Source organism: Pseudophryne corroboree, chromosome 5 (genome assembly GCF_028390025.1).
Source record: "Pseudophryne corroboree isolate aPseCor3 chromosome 5, aPseCor3.hap2, whole genome shotgun sequence".
Taxonomy (NCBI): Eukaryota; Metazoa; Chordata; class Amphibia; order Anura; family Myobatrachidae; genus Pseudophryne; species Pseudophryne corroboree.
In genome coordinates this window covers 291,890,352-291,898,696 of record NC_086448.1, presented here as the reverse complement: position 1 = coordinate 291,898,696, position 8,345 = coordinate 291,890,352, and the positions used below count along the sequence as shown (strand labels likewise).

The following is an 8,345-nucleotide window of genomic DNA, read 5'->3' as shown; positions in this document are numbered from 1 at the left end:
ACATCTAGGTTTCTCAATTGCTATATTTTAAGATTAATATTAATAAAAGTTATATTTTATAAATATTCATAATACATAAATATCTCTCCCCTTTTTTCCTCAAGTGCGCCAACGAAGAGACAATCTTTTCCTGTTTTTGCTGTTCTTCAATCTCATTGTCTATGGCAACACCCCCTATCAATGAATGATGAAAAAAACTTCCTGTAATCATATAATTTGGGGAATTCTTTATTAAATTACAAACATTAAAAATTGTCTGGTGCAGAAGACACCCCTATCCCCCATTTCGCTTGTATCTTTGGGATAACTAGTAGGGCACTTAAAACCCGCTTAAGAGAACTTTTGAGAAATATCAAGAAAGGTCTTACCACGAATTCGCTTTCTAACCATTTCAAAGAAAACCATAACTGCTCAACTAAAGACATTCTCCAGTTTTTAGCAATAGACAATGTGAAAAACAATTGGAAATATAGAGATGAAACAACAAGACTGGCAAAGAATGAAAGGAAATGGGTAATAAATTAAAGAGCCTTGTACCGAATTGACTTAATGCTGACTTTGACACCTTTGACACCTCTTTTAACCAACTTGCACCTCTTATTATCTATGATTATTTAGGATTTAAATAGTTTTTTTTTCATTTTGATTGTATTTTGTTTGCATAGGATATCCAGGAACAGGATTGCCCTATGTTTACTGCTATTAGCGCTCTATTTGCGTTTCACTGACGAAGACAGGAAGCCTATTACTGGAAATGATTATGCGTTCCACCTTGCGTTCCAGCGGACCGGAAGTCTGTTGTCATGGTCCACGTTTTCAGGTTCCTATAGCGCTGATGAAGTTTTTTGACTTATACATTCAACTATTTGTATGCACACAGGGTATTAACACTTCCACTGAAAACATAGAACTCTATATCATTGTTTAATGACATTTGCGGTACCAGAAGTTCGAGGACAGTTTACTTCCGGTTATAAATTATACGTTTTTTAAATATATTATTGTAGTTTTATAATATATATGTCGTTTAGGAAGCTGGTTTAAATTATATTTATAGGGGAATGTGCACTTTTGATGTGAATATTCTATGTACCCCATATTAACCTATGACCTGGATATTATCATCAACCATAGCTTAAATATCTCACTATTCACACTCCTACCTCACTGCCTTGAGGAAAGGAGAGTTTCCGAAATGCGCTGGCAGCAGGAGATAGGAGTGTGATTCCAAAGGAGAAGTTGAAAGGCTGAATTCTGGTAAACCTCCACCTATACCTTGTTATTTTTTTAAGAATTGTTTCAATCGAATAAAGAAATTGTGTGTTCATAGACCACGGTTTTGATCTGTGAGAGCAAAATTGTGCTCTATGTAATAAACTTGTCTTTTTTGGAAATCATTACACTATATCAGTTTCTATACATTTTCCTCTATATGGAACCTACTACGGATGTTATGGAAGTTGCGGCATTTGAATAGGAGCATTATTGAGGGAAGTATTTTTTTTCTTTTCCCCCTTTCTAAAATATTAGCGCACCTACCTGATCTCTCTTTGCACGTTTATTAAAATTGTTGGTTAGTAAAATTTAAAATGTATTAGGAGATAATTTGTAAGAGGGGCCCCAAGATTTTGGCTGCCTAGGGGCCTCCAAAGGGTTTAATCAGGCACAAGATTTGAATTAAATAATTTAAGGTATACGCTAGGACAATGGGCCTAATATAGACCTGATCGCTGCTACAAAATGCATCGCAAGTGGTCATTATTTTTGCTAAATGCGCATGCGCAAAGTGATTACTTCGCATGTGCCGGAGGTGATGTGTGAAAAATGAGCACACATACAAAAGAAAAAAACAAATGCATAATGGCAATCACAAAGAGGCGTGCCGCGGGCAGTGTGGGGGTTTGGCTTTGCAGAGCTGGGGCCTGCAGTCGGAGTTTTCGCACAACTACAAAGCAATTCTCAGTCCCTGCACACTAAAGCCCAGTACTCACGGGCCGATCAAGGAGAGATGCGTGCTGAGCGAACCGCTCAGCACACATCTCTCCTGCCGCTCAGCACAGCGCGATCTGTGCTGAGCGTGCGGGGGGAGACGGGGGGGCCGCTCACTTCACCCAGCGGGTGAAGTGAGCGACCCGCTAGATTGGCCTGCATGCAGGCCAATCTAGCAGCGGCGATAGCGATGTGCGGGGCCGCGCATCGCTATCGCCGAGGGGGCTACACACGGAGCGATCCTGCCGATATTCTAAGCAATCTAGTCAGATTGCTTAGAATATCGCTCCGTGAGTACCCCCCTTAAGTATTTGTAGATGCCGAATGAGTCTAGGGCTGCGCACAGCATGCGAGGGCCAATACAGTATTTCGCACATACCTGATTGAAATCTAAATACCTCAATGCCTTATTACTCCTTACCACTCTGTGAAATGGTATGAAGCCTGTCATTCTCTGGATAAGTATGTGCCACACAGAATCTATACCTTTGTTTGCTTACACCTAACCACTATTATGTACACATTGTACATGTTTGTCAATACACTAATTCAAAACATAATATCTTTTTGTTAAATCCTTGATTGTGTTTTTACATTGATTGCACACAGCAGCTTTGAAAGCACCACCAATCTAAATAGTATTGCTGAATGCAGTTATCCCACCAACATGCCATATTTTCTTAAAAAAACATTTACCTGTGTAGTTTATATATTTCTTTTACAGCTATTTGGCAAAATGTAATAGAGTGAGAGTTTCAAAATGTGAGAGATTTGGTAAGGTTTTGCAGTTTTTTTTAAACTGGCAATCATTTATGCACAATAAGACTCGCCTCTAGTCTCCAAACCTTTGAACGTTCCCTGAAAACTCACCTATTCAGACAAGCCTATCAAATTCCAGACCCACCCACATAACCTTCAATGCTTCCCTATCCAATTACATCCTCTATGTACAGTACACATAACATCACATATCTTGTCTTTCTTTACACTCACACCCTCCTGACACTTGGCCAACATTGCGGGGTGATCATATCATACAACCCATTAAGAACCTAGCAATCTGGTGGGCCATTATGCAATAGGTAGCATCTATCCTTGTGTATCAATGCCTATTTCCCTATAGATTGTAAGCTTGCGAGCAGGGCCTTCCTACCTCTGTCTGGCTGTTTTTACCCAGTTTTGTTCTATTACTGTTCTAATTGTAAAGCGCAACGGAATATGCTGCGCTATATAAGAAACTGTTAATAAATAAGTAAATATATTTACACAGCAATATCAACCTGGTTTTGCAGAGTAAATGATTGCCACTTTAAAAAAACTGAAAAACCTTACCAAATCTATCACTTTCTGAAACTCTCACTCTATTACATTTGGCCCTTTGTTTGCATAATTATCACCACTCATGTAAAATAAGAACAAACAAAACGCAGTCATTTTTTTATATTTGAATTTATGTTATAATATCTAATGTAATAATTAAAAAAAATATATATTTTGGTAAACATGTTTTATTATTAAAGGAAAAATAAGCAGAGGCATATATTTGTCAAATAAAGACATCAGCAAACACCTGGCCATGAAGAGAAGTACATCACAGTGCCCGGTAGCCAATCTCAGCCAACACAATACCAATTTGGCAGGAAGGAGCTGCATTTTCTAGTCACTCAAGCCAAAAGAAAAATGGGACTACCAATTTGTGGACGCACCTCTGGCAAGAAAAATCAACATCAGCCTCTTTTTTTGGCTAGCTGATGGGAGGCTCGGGGGAAGTGGCTTCTGCGAGATGACCTGTGCGTGCCCTGGCCAGAGAGATGTTGTTCCTGGCCAGGGCTGGGGGATGGGGCAGATGATGTAGAATCCCTGAGACTTTGTGCCTGGAGGGATGCAATGGCCTGCATCCCTTGAGCAATGGGGCCTAAAAGGGAGAGGATCTCATGCATGCTGCTCCTGAAGGTGGAGTTCAGCTCACGAAACATGAGTAGCACCTGCTGCTGGAACTCTTCTGTATGGTTTCCCTGCTGTTCAATAGCAAGCAGGAGCTCCCAGTTGTTAGTGTGTGTGTGGGAGGGGGGCATGAGTGTCCACCATCTGGGGTGGTGATGGTGGGTCCCCCTCAGACTTACTTTCAGAGACACGCATCCCAGGCTGTGTGAGCTGAACTTCTGGCTCTGTATTATTTGGGGAAAACAAAGGAAAAAAATTAGCTTACCCATTATGGACTTTACATTCATTTTTTCAGAAAAAAGTACATATACAGTATTACCTTGCTCAGCATGCAGAGTTTCTATGGCAGGCATGTCGGTGTCCATCTCCAACACACCTACCACCTCCTCATCTGCCACACAGCTCAAGGCCATCTCCTCCAAGGCAGTGTATGCTAAGTTCTCAGGGAGTCTGCCCCCACTCGTCATCCTCACATGGCGCCACCGGGCACCCATCTTCATCTTTAGCCGGCATTTGAAGTTAGCCCATCTACAAGAACATACCATTTTTTTGGGTCATTTGTTTTAATTTAGTTATTTTAACTTTAAACACAAAAACATGTCCTTGAAAAAAAAAACCTTAACAACAAAGAAACACAACCTACTGGACATGACTTCAACTAACTTGTTTTTGATCGTATACACACTGTATATTATCAAGAATCACTATGCTCAGACAGACATTACAAAATGAAGGTACTGATACATTTATGTATATTATATTACATAATTCTAACCATATTTTGTGTACATTCCGAAAGACTAATTTAAAATAAAAAAATACATAAAAGTTGTTTTTTTGTGTTGCCATTACCAAGGATTTTTTGGAGTATTTGTTGCTTTTCCCATTTTTTGGATATTAAAAAAAAAACACATACCCACCTTCTTGAAGAATATAACACTTTAACAACATTCCAAAGCATATCTAACATATTAAACAACATCTGTATACATTTTTTACTGTTAGTTTTGTAGTATGTTCATACCGTCTTCTAATTTTTTGCGATGTGCGGACAATGGGCGCCTCAACATTGACTGCATCAATTATTTCTTGCCAGATGCGCTCCCTTGTGGCAGCTCCCATATTTTTCGAGGACCATGATGGATTTGGTCCATGGCTTGAGGGACTAGAATGTCCAGCTCCCTCCTTCCAAAAGGGGGTTGTTGTCTTTTTTTCTCTTTTTCTTGTGTTGGCTGAGATTGACTACTGGTTGCTGGTTAGCCTGTGGTTTGTGTGTTATTTGACTCATCCTGTTGTCTGTCTGGGCACTGATCCCAGGTCTGTCATCCTCTGCACAGCCAGGTGCTTGTTGCTGTTGTCTCCCTGCCTCTGCTGCTGCCTTTGCTGCATACCTCTCAGCAGCTCTATGGAATGCAGAGCATGGATTTTAGCTGATGCCTTAGCTAATTGTGTCCTCCTATCCATGTTGTCAGTGCCAGATTAAGGTCCACATGGGCCTGGTGCGGAAATTGCTGGAGGGCCTATTGTGTGCCACCACAGAGAGTGTGACCAGTGCTGTGTTGGTGTGACTAGTGTTGTAGGGATGTGTTCTGTGTTGTGGGGCGGCATCCAGGGGTGTAAAGTTATTCCAGTGGCAAGTTAGAATTTGGAGCGTATGTGCTCCTCTATGTCCATATGTGCCTATGTCTGTATGTGCTCCTCTATGTCCATATTTGCCTATGTCTGTATGTGCTCCTCTATGTCCATATGTGCATTTGTCTGTATGTGCTCCTCTATGTCCATATGTGCCTTTGTCTGTATGTGCTCCTCTATGTCCATATTTGCCTATGTCTGTATGTGCTCCTCTATGTCCATATTTGCCTATGTCTGTATGTGCTCCTCTATGTCCATATTTGCCTATGTCTGTATGTGCTCCTCTATGTCCATATTTGCCTATGTCTGTATGTGCTCCTCTATGTCCATAGACATCCGCCCTCCAAACACCTGGATCCGCCTGCGTTCGCCTCATCACACCTTGAAAACGGTGAGTTGACGCCCCGAACACCTCCCGCCTGTCAGTCTTCATGCGATCACCGCTGCAATCACTTTCTGCTCTGGCGGCGTCACTGCCCTGCGACGGCCGTTGCCTGGCAACAACACGCGCGCGCATTGCGGGCGCCGCGCAGCCACAGTCCTGACCCGTTCGGACTGCAGCGAAGAACCACTGCGTGCGAACGGGTCGGTATGACCCCCTATGTCTGTATGTGCTTCTCTATGTCCATATGTGCACCTGTATGTCCGTATGTGTTTCTCTATGTCCGTACGTGCTCCTGTATGTGCCCCTCTACGTCCATATGGGCTCCTGCATGTCCGTACGTTCCTCTACGTCCTTATGTGCACCTGTATGTCCGTATGTGCCCCTCTACGTCAATATGTGCTCCTGTATGTCCATATGTGTGTATGTGCAGCCTAACCCTAAAACTCCCTTCATGAAGCCTAAGCCTAACCTTCCCCCACAGCCTAACACTAACCTTCACCCTAGTGGCTAACCCTAACCCTATGTGGCATACTTACATTAGGGAGAGAGAGAGAGAAAGAGAGAGAGAGGGGGGGGGGCACAGAGAGGGGGAGGGAGAGGTAGAGAGGGAGATATAAAGGGAGAGAGAGGGAAGGGTGGAGACAGGCAAACAGAAAGAGAGGGGGGAGACAGAGAGATAGAATGCTAGACAGATTGATAAGGGGGAGACAGAGAGATAGATAGATAAGGGGGGACAGAGTGAGAAAAAAGAGAGAAGAGGGGGAGAGAAACAGACATAGAGATAGTGAAGGGGAGAAAGACACTGAGAAGTGGGAGACGGGGGGAGCGCAGAGAGAAGGGGGAGAGAGAGAGAGGGGAGAGAGAGAAGGGGGAGACAGAGAGAAAATGGTGGGAGACACGCATACAGAGAGAAGGGGGAGTGATGAGAGAGAGGGGAGGGAGAAGAAACAGAGAGAGAAGAAGAGATAAATGAAGGGGGAGACCGTGAGATGAGGGGGGGGGGGGGCAACAGAAAGAAGAGAGAGAGAGAGAGAGAAGGGGGAGACATAGCGAGATGGGAGGTGTGTGAGAGGGTTGAAAATAGACAGGCAAGCACTCCAGAACTCCCCCCCCCAGTACAGGCATCACTGAGCCCCCCCTCAGTACAGCCATCACTGAATCCCCCCCAGTACAGCCATCACTGAATCCCCCCAGTACAGCCATCACTGAATCCCCCCCCAGTACAGCCATCACTGAATTCCCCCCCTCCCAGTACAGGCATCACTGTACCCCCCCATCCCCATTACAGCCATCACTGAATCCTCCCAGTACAACCATCACTGAATCCCCCCAGTAAAGCCATCATTGAATCCCCCCAGTACAGCCATCATTGAATCCCCCCCAGTACAGCCATCATTGAATCCCCCCCAGTACAGCCATCACTTAATCCCCCCAGTACAGCCATCACTGAATCCCCCCAGTACAGCCATCACTGAATCCCCCCCACAGTACAGCCATCACTGAATCCCCCACAGTGCAGGCATCACTGTACCCCCCCCATCCCCAGTACAGCTATCACTGAATCCCCCCAGTAAAGCCATCACTGAATCCCCCCCCCCAGTATAGGCATCACTGTACCCCCTCCCCCTCCCGTTCAGGTGGCATCATTGAGTACCTTCTTCTTCTCTCTTTTCCCCTGCAGGCGGCTCTGTAACTTCAGCAAAAGCAGGTCCGTTAGTCAGTGGCGCCGGCTGCAGCGGATCCCAACGCCGAGGCCAGTCAGGGAGGGAGGAGGCAGCAGAGGACCGGGAGGAAACGCGAGTGGCGGGGAGAGGCTGTTCCGGCTCCTCCTGTTTTGTTTCCACCCGCGGACAGCCTAACAGTAGCACTAGATCCGGCAAAGGCGCACAGTGAGTGTGCATACTACTGCACTGGCGTCACGGAGATGGTGCCGCTGTAGTGTATATGGCCACTAGGTGGGGTGGAGGCCGGGGTGCGAGGGAGAAGGTGCACGGTTCTTCAGACGGACTCTGACGGTGACAGAAAAATAGTTTTTCTTGTCACCGATGTCTACCATCGCTGTCTCTGCCTATTTTCACGGGGGGGCCTGGAGCTGCAGCTCCACCCGCCCCATTGTTAATCCGGCTCTGCATGTTGTTAGCACAGTGTGTACCAACGCGGGTTAACTCCACACATGTTAACTCCATTCAAACTAATTGGGAACACTATTTATGAATTTTCTGTGCTTCTGCTTTTTGTGGGTTATGCTGAGCTGGAGAGCAGAGGCTGCTATCATATTTCAGTTATCAGAGTGTATTTGTGTAACTAAGATGGTATTTGCCAGGTATTTCACATGCATGTAACATGATTTTTTGTCTGAATTTGTGCCTCTAAAATCAGTTCACTGTCAAGAATA

The 8,345-nt window shown here is 44.5% G+C and overlaps 1 long non-coding RNA gene across 1 annotated transcript; it reads right to left on the bottom strand.

Annotated features, from left to right (window-relative positions):
* Positions 1–3,479: 3,479 nt before the first annotated feature.
* Positions 3,480–8,062, bottom strand: LOC134928998 (uncharacterized). The gene is made up of 4 exons (XR_010178195.1): positions 7,605–8,062; positions 4,958–5,336; positions 4,253–4,461; positions 3,480–4,157 (listed from the first exon to the last, which is right to left on the bottom strand). It is a non-coding gene; the product is annotated as an uncharacterized LOC134928998 (long non-coding RNA).
* Positions 8,063–8,345: the final 283 nt, after the last annotated feature.